General features: G+C 38.3%; 1 protein-coding gene across 1 annotated transcript in view; it reads right to left on the minus strand.

The window, feature by feature from the left end:
* The window catches only part of rpl38 (ribosomal protein L38), a 64001-nt gene that overhangs the window by 5780 nt on the left and 38643 nt on the right, over positions 1 to 19578 (minus strand). The window lies entirely within an intron of this gene.

Below are 19578 nucleotides of genomic sequence, written 5' to 3' on the forward strand. Positions count from 1 at the left end.
CCATATACCGTATCACTGAGCTGATTCAAAAGTCAGCCATCACTTCATAACTTCCATTCAGAGTCTTTACTGTATAGACATGTTTTCATAAGTGACACTTCCATAAACTGGATTTTACCAAGCAAAAGAAATAATTGTATAACTCAAAATGCAAGGGTGAAAAAAAAACTTCATACGTTTTTTTTCTCTTTTTTTTTTTTTCCAATAAAGATGCATTCACACATGCAGCAAGTCGCGTCAGAGCCCCAGATTTATCTAACAGTTCAAGGTCAGGCAGACTGTGGGTGAGGAAATATTGCTGTCTATAACGGGAGATGATAAGGAACCAAATAAGACTGTATTTAATCCAATTAGAGATTTCCTTTCACTACTGAAATAGTTTGCGCGCTTCAAATTGAGTTGTGAACTGTGAATGTTCTGCCTCTGTCTATCTGTTCATCTGTTCTAATACGTCTTTCTAGCCCTTTCTCTCATTCTCATCTTAAACCGTAGATACAGAGAAGCCGTTAACCCGGAGGTCATTTTTAAAGCAAGTAGGCAACAGGCATTATATCCTCTTGTATGGCTGAGTTTTTCAAACTCAGTTCAGGGCCAAGCATTGCGAGGGAACTGAATGTTTCTTTTGAGAAGGGTGGGAAGAATTACATGTATAATACAATTTGTTTCCTGAAAAACTGCTGTGTTGGGCTTTTGTATTATACGCTCTGGCAGGTATTTCTTTGGTTTCAGACTTACACTAAATTTAAAAAAAAAAAAGAGGGAGAGAGAGCAAAAAAGTAAAAGATTTGCTTGAGACATCTTTGAAACTGCACACATTACAACCAACCTGCTGACTTATGAGTTCAATTATCTTTTGCACTCAAGACAGATAAACCCAATGGGTACCAGAATAATAAGCCTTTAAGTATATAAATGGTTCACAGTGAAGAAATTCCCATCTATTATCCTTACAACCTGACAAAAAATGATTCCATGTATTTCTACAGCAGTAGAGCATAGTTAATGAGCCAATCCTGCGATGGTGAGGTGTGAAACACATTTCTGCTCAGTGGGTGTCAATTTACTTTACCTTCTTGTGTTCAAGGCAGTGTTTGGCTTTGTAATTTATTATGCATGTACTTTGTTTCAGAGGAAATGGTAGTGGCAACATACTCCAGCAGTACATATTTCCCATAGTTGTCTTACCTGGAGGTGAGTTCATAAGTGGGCTGAACTGTATTCAAGTTTAAAATGTGCACAAGCCAAGGATATTTGGTCAGTGATGCTTGAGTGACACCTCAGTCTGTTTCCATTGCTCTGACTTGGCGTTAATTCATAAAGACAGGAAACACCTCATCGGCCGTTTTTAATTAACCTACTATATACCTGTCTGCCCGTGTTCACAGGCCATATCCACCCAGATACTCGATCAGCGCTTGCACTATTGGAGACGTTTCACTCAGGGTTTAAAATTTTCACGAGTCTCTTGTCAGTCAAAGTTGGAGATGAAGTGCAGTTTGTTTTAGCAAGTGTTTTTAGTGAGGGGGCTCAGTGACTCTGCAGCAGATACTGGTTAGAGAACTACACGGACACTACACAGTACAAGCTTTGTCCCACATCTGTGTTGTTTTGTGTACTTGTTTGTAGTCCCAAACCATTTTTCCACAGTGAAAAAGGAACTAAAAACAGTTTTATCTCAGCAAGGATTTCTACTCCTTGCTGCTGACAAGATAATACACCATATTTTTTTTTTCAACTGACAGCCAGTCACTCTGCTCCTTGGGAAGCTGAGGAGATGTAAGAGTACAAGACTCATTCTGTAGCTTCAGTAAAATGATGTCCGTGCCATTCACAGGAAAGATCATAAAAAAGGTGTCCTTGTTGAGGAACTGGTGTATAGAAAATATGAAAGGTGATACACAGATGGACAAAGTGTAGTTTGTCTTGTTATACATTGTACCGTTAATGCTTTAGTTTAAATAGCATTACACTTTAGTGGACAAGACTCAGAAAAGACCAAAAAAACTTAGTGATCAGGAAACATTTCATGCTTTACGTGTGCTGCATAAAAATGTGTTCGCAGATAAACAAATTCTTAATTAGACCTGATATGAACCTGATTATTATAACTCTTCATCTTTATTTATTTCATGTTTAATTTTTCAACTGAAATTACTGTAATTTAAACCTTTTTTTCCTGCTTTATCTGTTATTATGCGGACACATTTGTTTCATCTTTGTTAAATATTATTTCAATTTCTTTCTTCTCTCTCGACTTGCTCATGAACAATGAAAATCAATAGACTTATCTGGGATTTGTATGCTCTAAAAAGCACCGACAGCATCAATTACGCATTATTTCTCAGCTGCCATCTCTGATGTAACACGCACGTCATGCATCATCATTTCAAAATAATAATAAGTTCTTTATAAAAGAGAATAAAGTTGATGAAATAAAGTTTGAGGCGCCTAAACTGAATATTAACGCCGTACGTTTATAATATTTCTTTATATTGTGACTGCATTTTATCAAAGCCTATGTGCCAGTGTGCATGTCCTATTTGGTATTTATTTAATTTTCATCACAACCTCTGTTGTTATTTCTTTTTTTTTCCCATCCCTGTTGAATGTCCGCTTGTGTAAGGGGTGGATGTAATAGTGTAAGGTTACGTAGGGAGGATCAGCTCATCCACAGAGATTACAACAAATGACCATGCCTGGTTTAGCTAAAGCTCTTTTGCACCGGTATGATCTTTATTCCATTTGCTTGCACAGCAACAAACATGATCCCCTGTGCCAAGCCGCTTGTAGAAACTCAGCTTGACTCTAAATGCTGATTTTTTTTCCATTCCCCAGTTGCAGTTCTGGGTTTCTTACAATAGGGGGCAGCCAGTAGTTGATAATGTCGAGTTGATCAGCATCTCATCCTCAACATTAGGAGACGCTGTGTATTAAGGTATTGCCTCCAATGGTCTTCAGTTCTCTGTATAAGGGAGAGATTGCAAAGGTTAATGTTAATTCTTTTCATTTTCTCCTTTTATTATGCATGAATACAAATTCATTGAATTATATAAGACGTCAAATGAATCAAAGTTACCTTTAGACATCCTTACAATCTTCTGCAACATAAGACAATCGTCAAGCACAGCTGAGGGCACTGCTTATTAACATATCACGCTTTAATTGTGCCTCATGATATGATATCCTTATACCTTCCCCCAAATCTTTGGCAATGTGAATTTTTATTTGCCTTTTTCATAACTTGTGCTCGCACAAATTACTATCTCACCTTAGAAAGATGGATTCAGATATTCTGCTTGGGGCAAGTGTTAATTTATTTACACAGCAGTGTGAATTTCGGAATTCATTCTGCACTGAAAACCCATTTGAAGTCTTTTTTTTTCCCTTTTTGGACACACCTTGGTATTAAAATAGTTCCCCGAAACTATAATCCCCTTTTTGTGTAAAGGCAGTTATTGGAATAAAAATGTGTACCCTCAGGCTGACGGATAATCATACTTTGTAACTATGCGCTGGCTTATTAAAAAAGCAAAGTGGGGTTACAAGAAAAAGAAATGATCTTAGCTCAGAGATCCTTTTTAACTGTAACAGACACGTAAAGGGTAGATGATGGAATTTCAGGAGCTTCACCGCAGACATTGTAGGTAATGAAACACATCATTTCTGCCCGCAGGCCTGTAAGCGCGACAGCAGAAGGAGCTCTACCTGAGAGCTAATGAGTAATGCAGCAGTGGATTCTGTTATTAATCACATTTTGATCTACTGTATGGATGAGAGGCAACGAAAGATTACCTGAAATAGTTTACTGAACCATTATTATTGAATTTACTTTGATCATCAAGTCAGCAGAAGGTTTTAAATGCACATTTCTCATGGATGCACTGGGAAATAGTACAAAAGTGGCAGCATACCAGCAGACCTTTATTTTTTAAATTTGATTTAAGACATAGACAAAGATGTTACTCGATGTAGGAAACCAACCACAGTGATAATATGCAATAAAATACAAAGGCTGAGAACTTAATGTGATATTAAACTTGGTGTTGCTGTCATTCAAGTTATATTTAAATACTTCTGACATTATAGATGCAAGAACAGACTACTTTAAAATCCTCTCTACCACCCTGGTTTCTCTAATCTCCCTGATTATTGATCGATATTGATCCCTTTTCCGGTAGCCTTATCACAGGCAAACTCAAAGTACGTCTGCAGATGAAGTAAGATTATTAGAGAGTCTGAAGGTTTACCTTGACAGAATTGCTATGTGGATGTGCTTAGACTTGTCAGAGTAGCCAGAAACTGTTGACAAAGTTTACCGCAAAGTTCTCATTTATCATGTTGAAAGACCAATGTGTCAGTGCTAAATGGCAGTCCAAGAAATCAGTGTGGCTTTTTGTCATGACTCCCTGCCATTCGGGTCTGCTCAATCAGAAAACCAGGACACAGGAAAGAATAGTGAGGAAGAGGAAGAAGAAAAACTCACTGTGCATGTCACAGAATTGGCCTGCAAGTAAGCGTATTTAGCAGATTAAAACGATGTCCAACTCAATCATAAGAATAACCTTGACATTGAAGGTTGCAGTGGATATTTTGCAGGGAGAAAAACAACAAGAAATATTTGTTAGAAAGCACATATACTCTATACAGATAGAGATGCTTCATCTATGCAACACGGTCCATGAAGTCATCAATCCCACTCGATACCCTAGGGCCTCTCTTCCACTTCTTCCGTTGTGCAAGGCCTCGGGCAAGGCAAACAAACATGACCACCATCCATGTGAATTATGCTGAGAGAAATCGTGACTGTGAATGATGTTAGGCTGAGCATTTACAGAAGACCTGAGAGCAGAAAAAACTGATTTCCTTGGAAGCAAGGAGTAAAAGTGGAGTGAAAGCAAGGTCAGAAAGGAAGAGAAAGAGTATAGACTGTGCTTAAGTGGCGATTTATAACCTTAAAGCCATCATCAGGGGTTTTTCTTAGGGGGACTTTTGACATCTAAATATTCTGCTGACATATGTTTTTGAAAGTAAAAAAATGTGTGTGTGTGTCTTGCTTTAAGCTCATCTGTCTTTTGATACCATACCTCATGCAGTCTCTAGAACTCTGAAACTGCACACATAGCGGTCCTCACTTTAGTGCAAACATCCATATACAGATAACATGCGAACTAGTTTGGAGCACTATTCTGATTGGCAATTATTCTGGACTCGGTGATTTGGACAAAACAAAGAAATACTTGGTGATTAAACAAACTTGTCAAACAGAATACCAAAGTTGGGTAAATGTCACAAGTCTGAGATAACTAGAAAAAAAAAAGAAAAACAGAAACATGGATCAGAAACCTGACTCCATGGAGTAAAAAGATGACTTGGCAAACAACAAAAGGAAGCAGTATATACACTCACTATTCATTTGGTACACATTTCTGGCAGGTTATCCTGCAGGACGCAACCATCAGAAGATGGGTACACTGTGGTCATAAAAGGAGTTGGTTTGCAACATTGTGTGTGTCTAAATGATGCTCAGTTTGTGTTAAAGTGTGCCCACAATCTTACATACGAGCATTGGTGTTTTTATGATTCTGACCCTTTTATTTAAATATCTGTGATGGTAAAATTTTAAGATTCTGTTACTTCTCTGTGCCAAACTGACCTTACTGAACAAACAGTTTTGATACTCTGTCTCTGTATAATCCTTCATATTAGATCTATCCAAATGTACATGTTATCTTTTATTACACAGTGTTCTAAGATAGATAGCCTATCTTTATAAATACTTTATCTCTCAATCCCTCTTTGTCAAAAAACATGTAGAGTGCTGTCATGCTGTCTGTACTTTTGTTTGACCCCTTTGCAAAAGTAAATAAAACCCAGAAAGACAACCTGGTTACCTCCAACTCAATTTATTTCATTTTTACACAACATATTGCAGCAGAAATTGAGACTCCTCAGACCAGCCAATGTTTTTCCAATCGTCTACTGCCCAAAGTTGCAACAAACTGTAGCCTCAGTTTTCTTTTCTTAGCTGAAAGGAGTGGCTCCCACTGCGGTCTTCTTCTCCCATAGCCCATCTGCTTCAAAGTTTGACATGTTGTGTATTTAGAGATGCTCTTCTGCATACATTGGTTTTAAAAAGTGGTTATTTGAGGTACTGTTGCCCTACTAGGTCGAGGTTAGGCCATTCTTCTCTGACCACTGGCATCAAGAAGGCATTTTCGCCCACAGAGCTGCTGCTCACCAGATATTTTTCGTCTTTTTTTGACCATCCTCTGTAAACCCTAGAAACGATTATGTGGGAAAATCCCAGCAGATCAGCAGTTTCTAAAATACTCACACCAGCCCATCTGGCACCAACAGCAATGCTACGTTCAAAGTCACTTAATCAACTTTTTTCTCCCATTCTGATTCTGCTCAGTTTGAACTTTAGCAAGTTGTCTTGACTATACTACACTGATTTGCTGTCACATGGCTGGTTAATTATTTGAACTAACAAGCAAATTAGCATAAATCTCAAGAGTTGGGAGTTTTCCGGTTCGAGCCCCGGCTTGGACGGTCTCAGTCGTTGTGTCCTTGGGCAAGACACTTCACCCGTTACCTACTGTTGGTGGTCAGAGGGCCCGGTGGCGCCAGTGTCCGGCAGCCTTGCCTATGTCAGTGTGCCCCAGGGTGGCTGTGGCTACAATGTAGCTTGCCATCACCAGTGTGTGAATGTGTGTGTGAATGGGTGGATGACTGGTTGTGTAAAGTGCTTTGGGGTCCTTAGGGACTAGAAAAGCGCTATACAAATACAGGCCATTTACCATTTACCATAAATGTCCAGTAAATTTAAACATTGTTAGAAGACTAAATACACTGACTGCAATAAGTTTAAAGAATTAAACCAAGAGGAATTTTTAAAAAAGAGAAGAAAGAAAAAGAAAAAACAGGTTGAGCAATTTCAAAGCCAAACAGGAAATGACAGAAACCCAGAATCACGACAAAAAATAAAGCAAATAGGAGCTTGGACCCTTCTCATCCAGGGGACAGTTTGGCAAGAATATCTTTTATATTTTAGAAGGAAAATACAGAAAATAGAATGAATGAATACTTTTACACATAAAGAATTAATAAAAATACCAGAAGAATAACAAAAGGACTAAAGCTGCCTTTCATCTCTCCACATTATTTTGGAGATTATGAATTTTCTAGCATTGTTCGATCTTTTTAAAGTTCAAGTTTCAAAATTCAAGACTGTTTTTTTAACCTTTGGTTAACTTTCTGTACTTTTGATCATTAAAGCCAAAAAGTACTGAATTTTAGTTAAATAGGCATTTAAATAGACCATTTAAATAGGTTAAATAGACCTTTTGACTATTGAAAAACTAGAATATTTACAGGACCATTAAAGAAAGATGCTGCATTTGGTCTATGTAGTGGATGTAGAAGAAGAGAGAAAGTTTTAGGGAAGTAAACTCTTACTTCATTTTGATCAGATCAGTGTCAAATTATCTGTTTATTTCAGTTATGAAAGTGGCCATAGTTTGTCACCCTATTAGTGCAGCACAGTAAAAATATTTTAGTGCGTCTCTTCTTCATGGTAACATTTTCGTCTGGGAGTCGGCTACATCATGAATGAATAGTTCTCTCTGACTGTCCTTTGGACCGTGTCTGAGAGACCTCCCCACCTGCCATTTGGGGGCTGTACAGCCATCAATTTCCACTTGCTCCCCTCCAGCCAACACAGACACACACACACACACATATATACATACACACACCTGCCAGCCTGCGGTGCCTGTGCCAGGATGTCTGTCGTCCCTCATGCCCTCAGTCACATTGCCCTTGCCTGCACCACTCAGCACCCACAGTGTCAGTCTTGGCTGACAGCAGGTCTGTATCAGCCAGCTAACATTTCCTGGCCTCTGTTTGCTCAGCATGGGCCAAGCTGTCGGTTGTAGGCTGCACTGATACTCACCTCTTAGCATCAGGGCAGCTTACAAATTCAGTCATTAAGATTACAAATTTCACTGGGTTGCGAGTATGCATTTGAGCCAGAAATCCTGCTTGGTTACACAAACACACAAGCTAAGGATAAGTCAAGGATAAGGTTATGTGAGTGGGTTCAGTAGTTTTTGACACTAGTGTTAGTAGAGTTATTAACTGAATACACAATAAAAAGCAAGTTTAAGACAGATAGAGTACTCTGTTACTTTTTAGCAACACACAAAATAAACTTCAAGAAGAAAAAAAACAACACACAAGGCAGAAGTCTTCAAAGGGGACAAGGGAAAAGTATGCAATGTGGATTTAACCCTAATTCTCAGTGGTCACCTGTGGTACACTTGGCTGGGTGAAATAATTGAAGCATAATTGACCCACATCCACCCATCCACATTAAGGGGACGGCTGTGGAGCGTGTGAGCAGCTTCAAGTTCCTGGGAGTCCACATCTACGAGGATCTCATCTGGACGACCAACTGCTCCAAGCTGGTCAAGAAGGCTCACCAGCGCCTCTTCTTCTTGAGGACTCTGAGGAAGAACCACCTGTCCTCAGACATCCTGGTGAACTTCTATCGTTGCACCATCGAGAGCATCCTGACCAACTGTATAACAGTCTGGTACGGGAACTGCTCTACCTCGGACCGGAAGGCGTTGCAGAGGGTCGTGAAAACTGCCCAGCGCATCGCCGGAGCACCACTTCCTGCCATAAAAGACATCTACAGGAAGCGGTGTCTGAAAAGGGCTGGGAAAATCATCAAAGACCCCAGTCACCCATCACATGGACTCTTCACCCTCCTGCCCTCTGGGAGGCGCTACAGGAGCCTCCGGACTAAGACCACCAGGTACCGGAACAGCTTCTTCCCCACAGCTGTCAGACTCCTGAACTCTGCCTCCTGACATCTGACCCACGTTAACACATGGACTGAACATACACACACCCACAATGGACAACTGTACCCTCAAACACACAATAATAACATGGACTGAACCACCACTCACAACCACCAGCACTTTATATAGCCTCTGTAAGAATTATATCTCACTTATCTTAACTGCACTACTGTATAGCTCTGTGTAAATAATCATTCTGTACATTTGATAATTTTTAACCCTACAACTGTTTACAACTTGCATAGTTCCCATTTCTGTATAGCTGTATATCTCAGATTTCTGTAAAGTTATTTATTTCATATTCTGTATAGTTTTTCATATTTATATCCTGTTCATAGCCTGTACATAGCTTGTACTCACTACAGCCTTTACATACTTATAGTTATAGAATATTCACAACATACTTCATACCGTGTACATTATAACATACCATAATAGACCCATTTCTGTAATATACTCAAATATCTATATTATTGCTAATATATATTGTAATATATCTATATCACTAAAGCACTTCTGGATGGATGCAAACTGCATTTCGTTGCCCTGTACCTGTGCATGTGCAATGACAATAAAGTTGAATTCTATTCTATTCTAATTCTATAATGCATTGTAAGCATGAAGATGATAATAATAACTCTTATCATCATCATCATCATCATTATTATTATTATTATTATTATTATTATTATTATTATTAGTAGTAGTAGTAGTATTAGTAGTAGTAGCAGCAGTAGCAGCAGTGGTAGTAGTAGTAGTATTATGGGAAATAAATAATTTCCCCTAGGGATCAATAAAGTATTCTGATTCTGATTCTGATGATCATACCCACTATGATGTCACCTACTTTTTAAATTTGTGAATGAAAAACACCACTGAGAATTAATGATCATTGTGGCTTTTCTCTCAAGGGTTAAATATAGTTTAACATCCACGTATTAATGAAAATTCACAAATTTAGTGTAGTTTTTGGTTAGCAAGCAAGTTTATTACTAAAATACTTCTAAACAAAAAACAAAAATACACTGCTGTGCTATAACTTAGCAGCAAAATAGCATCAACTTTTGGAGGGTTAATGAAGTTGGCCCAGCTAACATGCTAGACTGACCAGGAAAGAATAACTTAACAGGCAAACAGACATCCATGGGAAATAGATTTGTGACTTTATCTGTGTAAACACTTTGCTCATTGGATACGAACCTGTGATTAACAAATGGTTCCAGGTGACTTCAGGAACCAGTGGATGACATCACAGTTGCTAAATCTACTTTATAAACTTTATATACTGTGTGTGTTTTCCTAATAATTTATAACTCCAAACCCTCTAGAGTGCTAGATGATGATCTTTGTTATAACTCATAACAAAGATCAAATGCACATGTCATCTATTCATTTCAGACACCTCATTTTTGCTCAGTCTTGTTATTTTGGACATTTTGGAGCTAGCACCAGCTAACTTGGCAAGGTGGATTCATAAACTGTACTAATGTAATGCGCAAACAAATATTTCAGCTAATTTGTTTTAAGAAAGAAACTGCAGAATTTCACTAAAACTGAAGCACAAACTGCCTCCATGATGCAGGCTTAGATACGAAAATGAATGCGTGGGTAGATGGTTGTCGCACAAACTTCTTGGATAGAATGTACCACTCAGCAAGCCGTGGCATTATCAGATCATTCCAATAAAAATCCTCCAAAAGCATTATCAACACAAAAACAGTTGAGAGAAGCAGGTCAGTAACTCAAACTGGCATTGACAAGCCCAACCAGACTGGCTAGAACTCTGTTTCAGCACACCTATCAATATAAACAGCCACGGCTCTAAACTTCAACCTTACCAGTATCCATACGGATGAATTAAAAAACAGTGAGTTCCTACAAAACTGTCTGCACAGGCCAAAACTGTTTTTTTTTGTGCCAGGCTGTGAACATGCAGTTTATTTGGAGATTTTAACATGAGAGTATATGTGGAATCACTTATTTTAGAGCCAAACTCAAGTGGTCACAAGTGGAACTGCAGTTTTTGGCTCTTGCATGTTGGTTTTGTTTTCCAGACCCAAGAAGTTGCTGCTTGGAAAGCAAATAAAATGTTAGCAGTTTCAAGAGTGTGTTGTACTGAGTTGCTTTTGTAGCCAAGGAAATGCAGTGATGTCATTTCCAGGCTGGCTCAATTTTTCAGCCTTGGAGTTTGCCACTTTGATGCCAACTCCTGCGAAACTCTGGCTGCAGTGTGGTAGACTAGCAACATATTGACATTTACTGAGATTTTTTTTTTAAAATCACAATTTATTCAAAAAAGAGGTTGATTTATTGTCTTCCATGAAACCAAGAAAATTATACAAGGACTATACACAGTTTTAGCAGACGGATTAGTATTCATTGTGCCCTTTTAACCAGAATTTGCATTTATTAGACAAACAATCTATCATAAGGGTACAAGACATATGGAAACAAGTGCCTGTGAAGAGCAAATGTGATAATGGAAATTAATAGTAAATAGAAAGTAGTCTATATGAGGCAGTTGCCATAACTACTGTGTACAAAATGTATACGTTTGCAGAACACAATGTTGATGCACAGGCGTCTTTTCCAATTTGGTGTTTGTTCATCGATACATAAAACTTGTACAGCTATAATATTGATTCCATTAGGTAAATCAGTATATTCAGTGTCTAAAAAATTCTATATCTTACTTGCTGTTCTCATTACAGTTGGCTCATTACTCCCTCTAATACCATGTACCTTCCAGCTGCTCTTTGTCAGTGGTAATTAGGTGATGATCTGTACCAAAAGATATTAAGATGAATTCTAAGGGCAATGGGTGGTATTAAAGAGGGAGATAAGTCCTTCTTCAAATGCCCCTATTAAGCTGTAAAATTGCCATGGGGCACTTAGGGAAGATAGAGCTCAGAATCTATTTTCAAATGCCAAAAACAGTTCACAAGCACTTGCCATTTTCTGCATAGAGAATATTGCTGGTGCAGTCTATTGCTTTATGGAGGTATATTGAAATCTCTCACTTTCCACCTACTCCCATCGCGTCATTGAATATTTATCCAATCTCTCCACCACCATACAGTTATAGTTAGATGAGATATTTATGATCTCCAAAACAAAATGGGTCTATTTATCCTTTCTGAAACTCTGCTCTCACTGACTGCCGATGCAGACATGTAACCACATTTCTTTCTTGGTGAATGTTACAGAGACAATACTTGAACAGCAGCTTGAAAAATGAGAAATGTGCCACTTCAGTCACTTTTGAGTCCCCTTTTTTTCACATTAACATATTTGCAGCATTTATAATCGCAGATGTCTTTAGAACCAGATATGGAGAATGCATTTAGAGACAATGTATCCCCTTGACAGCCTGTTACAGTGTCTATGAAGGGTGATAAAAAATTCTTTTTTATTCCTGACCTTGTTGTGACCTTGGAAAACTGAGCTATTTTACTCCAGATGAGGATAGACCCCCAGACACTTCTCTACATCCACATGTGTTAATAGTGCCAAGTGGATGTCATTTCAAAAATAATGATGATAACAAAAAAGCTCCCAAATATGCTCACAGTCTAGAAAGTTGTAATCTTCTCTGTTTTGTCGTGCACTGCTGGTCTGCAGGGCTTCTTCCGTTCACTTGTTAAAATGTCTTTTGGGAAGTTTTTGTTGAAGGATGAAGGCTAGAGATTCATTAAATGCTGTTGAAAGCAAATTCAGTAACTTTTTTCTTTATCAGCTTCTTCGCTGTTTTCTAATCTATAAAGAAATCATTGTCAGATCACCTATACACTCACAGACCACTTTATTAGGCACATTTGATCAGCTGCTTGTTAATGTAAAAGTATAATCAGCCAATCACGTGGCAATAACTCACTGCATGTAAACATGATTGAGATGACCTGCTGAAATTCAAAGTGAACATCAGATGAACATGGCTGTTGGTGCACGATGGGCTGAGCAGAGTATTTTAGAAACTGCTGATTTATTGCAATTTTCCCCACACAAAAATCTCAAGGGTTTACAGAGAAGAGGCTAAAAAAGGGAAAATATCCTGTGAACAGCGGTTCTCTGGGAGAAAATGCCTTGCTAATGTCAGAGGTCAGAGAAGAAAGGCCAGACTTATTCAAGCTGATAGGAAGACAGCAGTAACTCAAATAACCACTCTTTAAAACCAAGGTATGAAGATGTTGTACGATAAAAGGTTGAACCCCCCCCGCAAAAAGAACTTGCTTGGTCGATCAAGTCTCAATTTCTGCTATGACAATCAGACACAAACAACATAAAAGCGTGGCATTATCATGCCCTTTTATCCACTGCTCAGACTGCTCAGGCTGCTGCTGGTGGTATAATAGTGATGGGGATATTTTCTTACACTTAGCATCAACTGAGCATCTTCTAAACGCCTGCATGAGCAAGATTACTGAGCATGACCATCCCTTTACGACCACAGTGTACCCATCCTTATGGCTGCTTCCAGCGGGATAACTCGCCAAGTCATTAAGATTGAATGATCTCAAACTGATTTCTTGAGCACAACAATGAGTTTAGTGTATTCGAATGGTCTCCCAAGTCATCAGATCAATCTAATACAGCACACTTAGAATGTGGTAGAACAGGAGATTTGCATCATGTATATGCAACAGACAAATCTGCAGCAACCGTGTGATTCTATCATGTCAATATGATATTGATATGATATATTTTTCAATTTCAATTTCAATTTTATTTCTATAGCACATTTAAAAGTCACAGGTACAACAAAGTGCTTCACAGACGAGCCATACTTGCAGGTTTACAGCAAAAGAAAACAATCAACAACAAAAAATACAGTTATAGGATGGTACTATTGCAACAAGCACGAACCGGGAAGAAATTAAGCTAAGTAGTTTGAAAGGCAAGCTTAAACAAATGGGTTTTTAACCGTGATTTGAAAGATTGAATAGTTTCCGACGCACGGACATCAACCGGCAGGCTGTTCCACAGTTTTGGTGCAGCAAAAGCAAAGGCACGATCCCCCTTCGTCTTTAGTCGAGACATATATCATACCTCTTTTTACTCATTTTTGTACAATACAAATCATGAAGACAAATTGTTTTGTTACAGATCATGAAATGAATCTCATTGGAATACAGTGTAGCTACATATTTTAAAATTTTGCAGGACCCCCTTTAAAGTGCAAGAGAGGAGAAAGTATTACTTATCATGGAGAGCAGTATTGTTTGAAAACAGCAACTCTAGCAAGACAGATGAAAGAGAATATTATTCCAAAGTAATTTTAGAGGTCTCTGTGGGAAAATTAGGTCATCCTACCAACACGTTAAATTGGTTCCAGAGGGGGAAAGGCAGTTACAAAGTGTGAACCTAAAAGCAAGTGACTCAATTACATACCATGAAAAAACCAAAAACACAAAAAATGAAATGATGATTGTACACTTAGATAGTTATGCAACTGTTTTCACTGCATATAAGAAGCAGTTTCACTCAGAGCTACCACACAAAATGATGTTTTTCTCACTTAGTCTACATTAATCATTTCTCTTTAGTAATTGAGCATTAATGCCAAAGAGTTCAACACGGCAGAAGAAGGCTTTGCTTGTCTCTCTGAGAATCTCAGCAGCAGCGAGAATTTCGATATAAGAACTGGGCTGCTTTTAACAAACAAACACATGAATATTTTATCCCGATTTTTCAAAAGTTTGGCATGTAATTTGAAGTTTGGGGACAGGGAGGGCGGGGGCTGCAGCAGAAAACGCTGTTGCATCAGATGACTAACAAACCTATATGACTATTATTAGATGTCACTGGTAGCTCAAGCAGCCAGTGAATGAGTCACTGATATTCTTTCAGTACAATAAAGTAGGCTTGGCTTTGTCTGACGAGAGGCTTTGTCCATCTGTTGGACAGAACAGTATTATCACATGATAAATCTGATGATTAACAGACTATATTCTATCCAAGCATGCCTGCAAACTGCCTTTTTATGCACAAGTCTTATTTTGCTTTAAATTACAGAAGGGCTGAACTATATGCACTAGGCAAAGAGTGGATGAAACCTGTGCAAACTACTCATGGGCTGCATCATGCTGTATCAAAACTAGTTAGCTCTAACTGTTCCCTGACCAAATGTGGTCATGGTTGTCTCAGATGGCTGATCTAAAAAAACGGAAGGAAAACCAGTCATCACCATGGAGGGCACTTGTGCATGTATTATTTTCCTGCCTTGCATTGGTTATTGCATTGCATTTCATGACAGCATTGGTCAGAGCTCACTTCATGCACTCTATCTGATACAGAACACTGCTGCCCAGATCTTAAGAGATATCAATATATTGCCATTACTTCCAGCATTACACTGACTGCCTGTAATTTTCTGCATTGATTTTCTAATTCAACTTCTCACTTTTAAAGCATGGCTATGCTCCAAATTATATCAAAGACGTATTAACCACTTATGGGCTGGTGCATTCACAGGGATCGATTAATTGGACTGCTCGATGTTCCTTAGTTTCCGCCAGTCAACAAATGCAATGCAAAATGAGTCTTTGCCTTTGGAACCGTCTGCCTGCTAAAATCAGAGCAGTCACTTCTTTAGTGTCTCTTTTTTAAAAAGTGTTTCACTGGGAGGGTTTAATGAATGTTTTAATGTGTCGATGTTTTATTATCCCCATCTTCTTTCCTCTTGATCTGTTTGTTTCTTTCATGATCTCAGTTTTAATCATTACCGTTTTTCTTTTGTTTCTATTTTGAGTGGTTTTTAAGTCTTTTTAATTGGGTGGTTTTTTTATTTCTTTTTTTTTTTTTTTTTTAAAAACATTTGCTTTTGTGCAGCAGTTTGTCACTTTGTTAATAGAGGTACTATATAAAGGATGCCTATTCTTAAAGTTTATTATAAGGGGAGACATGACGGTGTTAAAATATGCAGACATGAGAGAGCTCACTTTCCAATAGGAGAGACTTACTAAAAGTCTTGCCTTGAAAGCGTTTATAGCATTGTCCCTGGTTATTCACAAAAAAGTGACAGAAATCGTTTTGTCAAGAGTGACAAGAAATTGAGAGATTTAAAAAAAACAAAAAAAACCAGGTTTTTTCCTGACTTCCACACAGCGGGCTAATCGTGCCTTGAAAAGGATATGAATGTCGGACTGTCTAGTTTTGGAAAGTTACAGAAATGGTCAGACACAGATGCATTATAATTGTGTTTGCCATTCACTCACACCATTCCCCTTTGTGGTAGTTACTCTAAAGAGCCGCTGTGACAAGTGCATGACTCCCACATGAATTATGGATGATCCCACAGGGCAAGCACTGGGCCCAAAAGCTGTTAGGGGCTATGGCCCTCTATGTGTGACAGCCCTCACTCCATACAAATTCACTTCCAGTCAAAACTGACATTCGGTTGTCCTTTCCAATCCACAGTTAACACTGAAGTCTTCATGGTATGTTACAGCTTGGATGTGTGCAACTTTGAGAGTCTTGATCTTCTCATTTAATGACATGCATGTCCATTACAAAGGAACCACGACATCAACTTGTTGTTCAATATTGGAAGCTGGGAAGCTGTTGTTTTAACTAAAAAAAAAAAGAAGTTTCACTTGACTTCATTTTGTCTTAGATTGTCTGCACTATCAGGTGCTTTTGGTGTATTATCCTCACTTTAGTTCCTTTAAGCTTCTTAAAATTGGATTGACAGTCATCAATTGCAGCTTCTCTGCTCTGTTAATATTGCACCGCTACAGTAGTCTTCTGTTAAATGATCGCATTTCCTTGCTACTGCCTTTAGTCGGTGCCTAGATAGTCCCTTTTATTTGCTGAGAATGTAATAAAAGATAGAATTGAAGCAGTTTAATGTTTTCAGCTTGCTGATATGACACTGTGGACTGAGGCTTCTGGCCTTTTCCCAAACTATTACGCTTTCACTTTAATGGTTGTGAGGAATTGGCAAATACTCAGAGCAAATGTGACTCGCTTTCAGCTGCCCCCTCATATACGATGCCAAGTTTCTGCAAGCTGCGTTTTTAGATACACACTTTTTTTCACTAACAGGAATTGACACCTAAACTAGTGGCATTTTCATGCTTTTGCTTTTACTCTATTTTATCCAGAATAACGCGAGTGAATGAGCGTAGCATTTGTTTGTAAGAGGGGGAAATGATAGATTAGGAAAGCGGGACGAGCTAGGGGCAGCTTCTGAGCCGTAGCAGTAGGATTAATTCCCTTATTAGTTAGTTGCCGCACTGATGCTACACCATGAAAGTCTAATGCCATCTTTTTATGGATTTGACTCAATTTAGATTACCTCTCTCTATATTCAGAAAAACAATCACAATGACTCTTTCTGTTTATTCATTCCTTTTTTTAAAATTCGGCTGCCTTCTCGTTTTCGTTGTCAGAGATGATGTAGGAGAACCCGTGAATAAATCTGAGATTGGCAAAGGAAGATGCTATTAGGAAGAAGCCATCCTCATCCCAAACACAAACCACCATAAAACAATAACACCCTGTGCTCTGAAAGATCATTAAGGCAAAGGAAGAAGTTTCTTTACAAGTAAAGGAGAGCAGGATATTCAAGGTGATTAAAAAGCCATTAGTGGAATGACTCTCGCAGGTAATTCACAAGGTAGTCATTCACTATCCAGTTAGAAACCAGGAAGGGCTCAGACTGAAGAAATGACTGTTATTAGATGAAGATATTATATCAAATTGCCCAAGTGAGAAAGCTCCCCCACAATCTCCTGTCTATGAGCTAAATCGCTGTCATTTGGAAAGATAGGCTTTCATTTCTTCTGGCATTTTCTCATCAAATAGGAGGATCCTGAGAAAAGCTCAAATGTATTTGCCAGGGACTTTGAAGAAAGATTGAATAAAAAAATAATTAAGTCATATGTCGTCTCTCGATATCTCGAAATCATTTCTCTCACAAAAACAAATACAGTGCCATCTTATTTTGAAAAAACAAACAAAAACAAAACAGCAACAACAAAACATGTACGAATAAAACTCTTACACACACAAAAAAAAATATTACCAAACTCTAGGAAGCCATTATTTTGATGTGTTATTGAGTTGTACACAGCATGACTTTCTAATGTATATTTGTACTCTACATTGACCACACACTCTGCTTCTATTTCAGATTATAATCATGATGTAAATCTATTTCTATTCATGGCTTATTACTTCCCATCTTTCACTCCAAGCTTCATTATTTTTTGAAGATTGCTTCTTAGTATTCGAGTTCAGCAGCTGATTTGTTCAACAAATTCAACAAAGGGACGGAAGGTTGGTCTGCAAAATTGACGTAAAGCTCGCTATTGCAGATGTGGCACCAGTTCTGTCTGTATTTCCATTTCCCACCAGTGTTTTCTCTGTGCTGACTTAGAAAGTCTCACTTTCCTCTTTTAGCAGGTCCTGTTGTTTTCCACGTGTAATCATCATTCTTTCGGGCTAATTGTTGAGAAAGGTGAAAATATACATGCTGAGAGCCAAGAAGTCTTAACTGCAGGCCTAATTTAAAACAGCATTTCCATCAGGAAGCTTCATTGGGCTCTCTTGGCCTAATTGGATGGATTCACAAAGCAACTGGCAAAGACTATTTTGATATCTCTGTCAAACCTCCAAGGCAGAGCGCTGCACTTCTCTATTTTCTTTTACCCAAGCGAATTGGAGGTGGGATCTGTTAAAATTCATAAGATGTGCTTTTGTAAGACGTTTCCAGACATCTATATTGCTGTGTTTCGGGGGTTTGGAGGTTTACTCTGCCAAGCTTTAACTTTGCTGGCATCTTTCAGGTTTGCTTATCCTTGTATGTTAGCCAGGTATGCACTCCAGGCACAGATCACATGTGAACCTGGGCACAGAGATAGGAAATATGCTGCGCTGTAGAAACTACAGATAATATTCTTCTTTAGTTTTTTGTAAAACTGCCAGATCCTCCTCAAAATGTTCTCAGATATGTTGAGTCGTAGTTAGAAGTCATCCAAGGGCATCTGGCTCATGTACTGTAAATGATATAACAAAAAAAATGTAATAATAAAATAATAAATGAACTAAGAGGGAAAATGTTTAACTCCATAGCATCCATTGGAGCCTTCAACACACTTGTTGTGAAGTTCTAGAAGGAAACTTTCTTGATAATCCTCTCAAGGCTACAAGTCATTTCTGCTGCTTGTACACACTTTTCCCTTCCAGTCAATTTTCCATTAATATCCTTTGATACAAAACTCTGAGAATAGCTAGCGTTTTCAGCAATGACCTTCCGCGACTTACTTTCCTTTTGTAAGTTGTTGGCGATTGTCGTCTGGACACCTGTCAGGTCAGCAGTAGGTCCCTAGACTCTACTGAACTAGATAGAGAGACGGTATTTATACTGTCTAAATGGTAACTTGAAATTAAATATTCTAAGAATTTAAGATGTTGGATTTTTGATTTAGAAGCCATAATCAAAATTTTAACCACAAGGACTTAGATTATACCAGTAGAATACCTGTAGCACACATTTATTCCATCAGGCTTGCGGCCTTGACAAAAGAAGTGTCTATATGTTCACACAGAAAGTACAACAGCACAGGAGGAACAAACAGCCGAAAGGATTATTTAGTTGAAGAGCATCCTTTTTCCTCCGAATAACTAAAGAGGTGGCTTTCATTGTCTTGACTTACTGGCATAACGCCACCATCGTAGAGGTCAAGCAAAACTACAGCAAAAGTCT

The sequence above is a fragment of the Rhamphochromis sp. 'chilingali' genome (assembly GCF_963969265.1).
Source record: "Rhamphochromis sp. 'chilingali' genome assembly, chromosome: 22".
Classification (NCBI taxonomy): Eukaryota; Metazoa; Chordata; class Actinopteri; order Cichliformes; family Cichlidae; genus Rhamphochromis; species Rhamphochromis sp. 'chilingali'.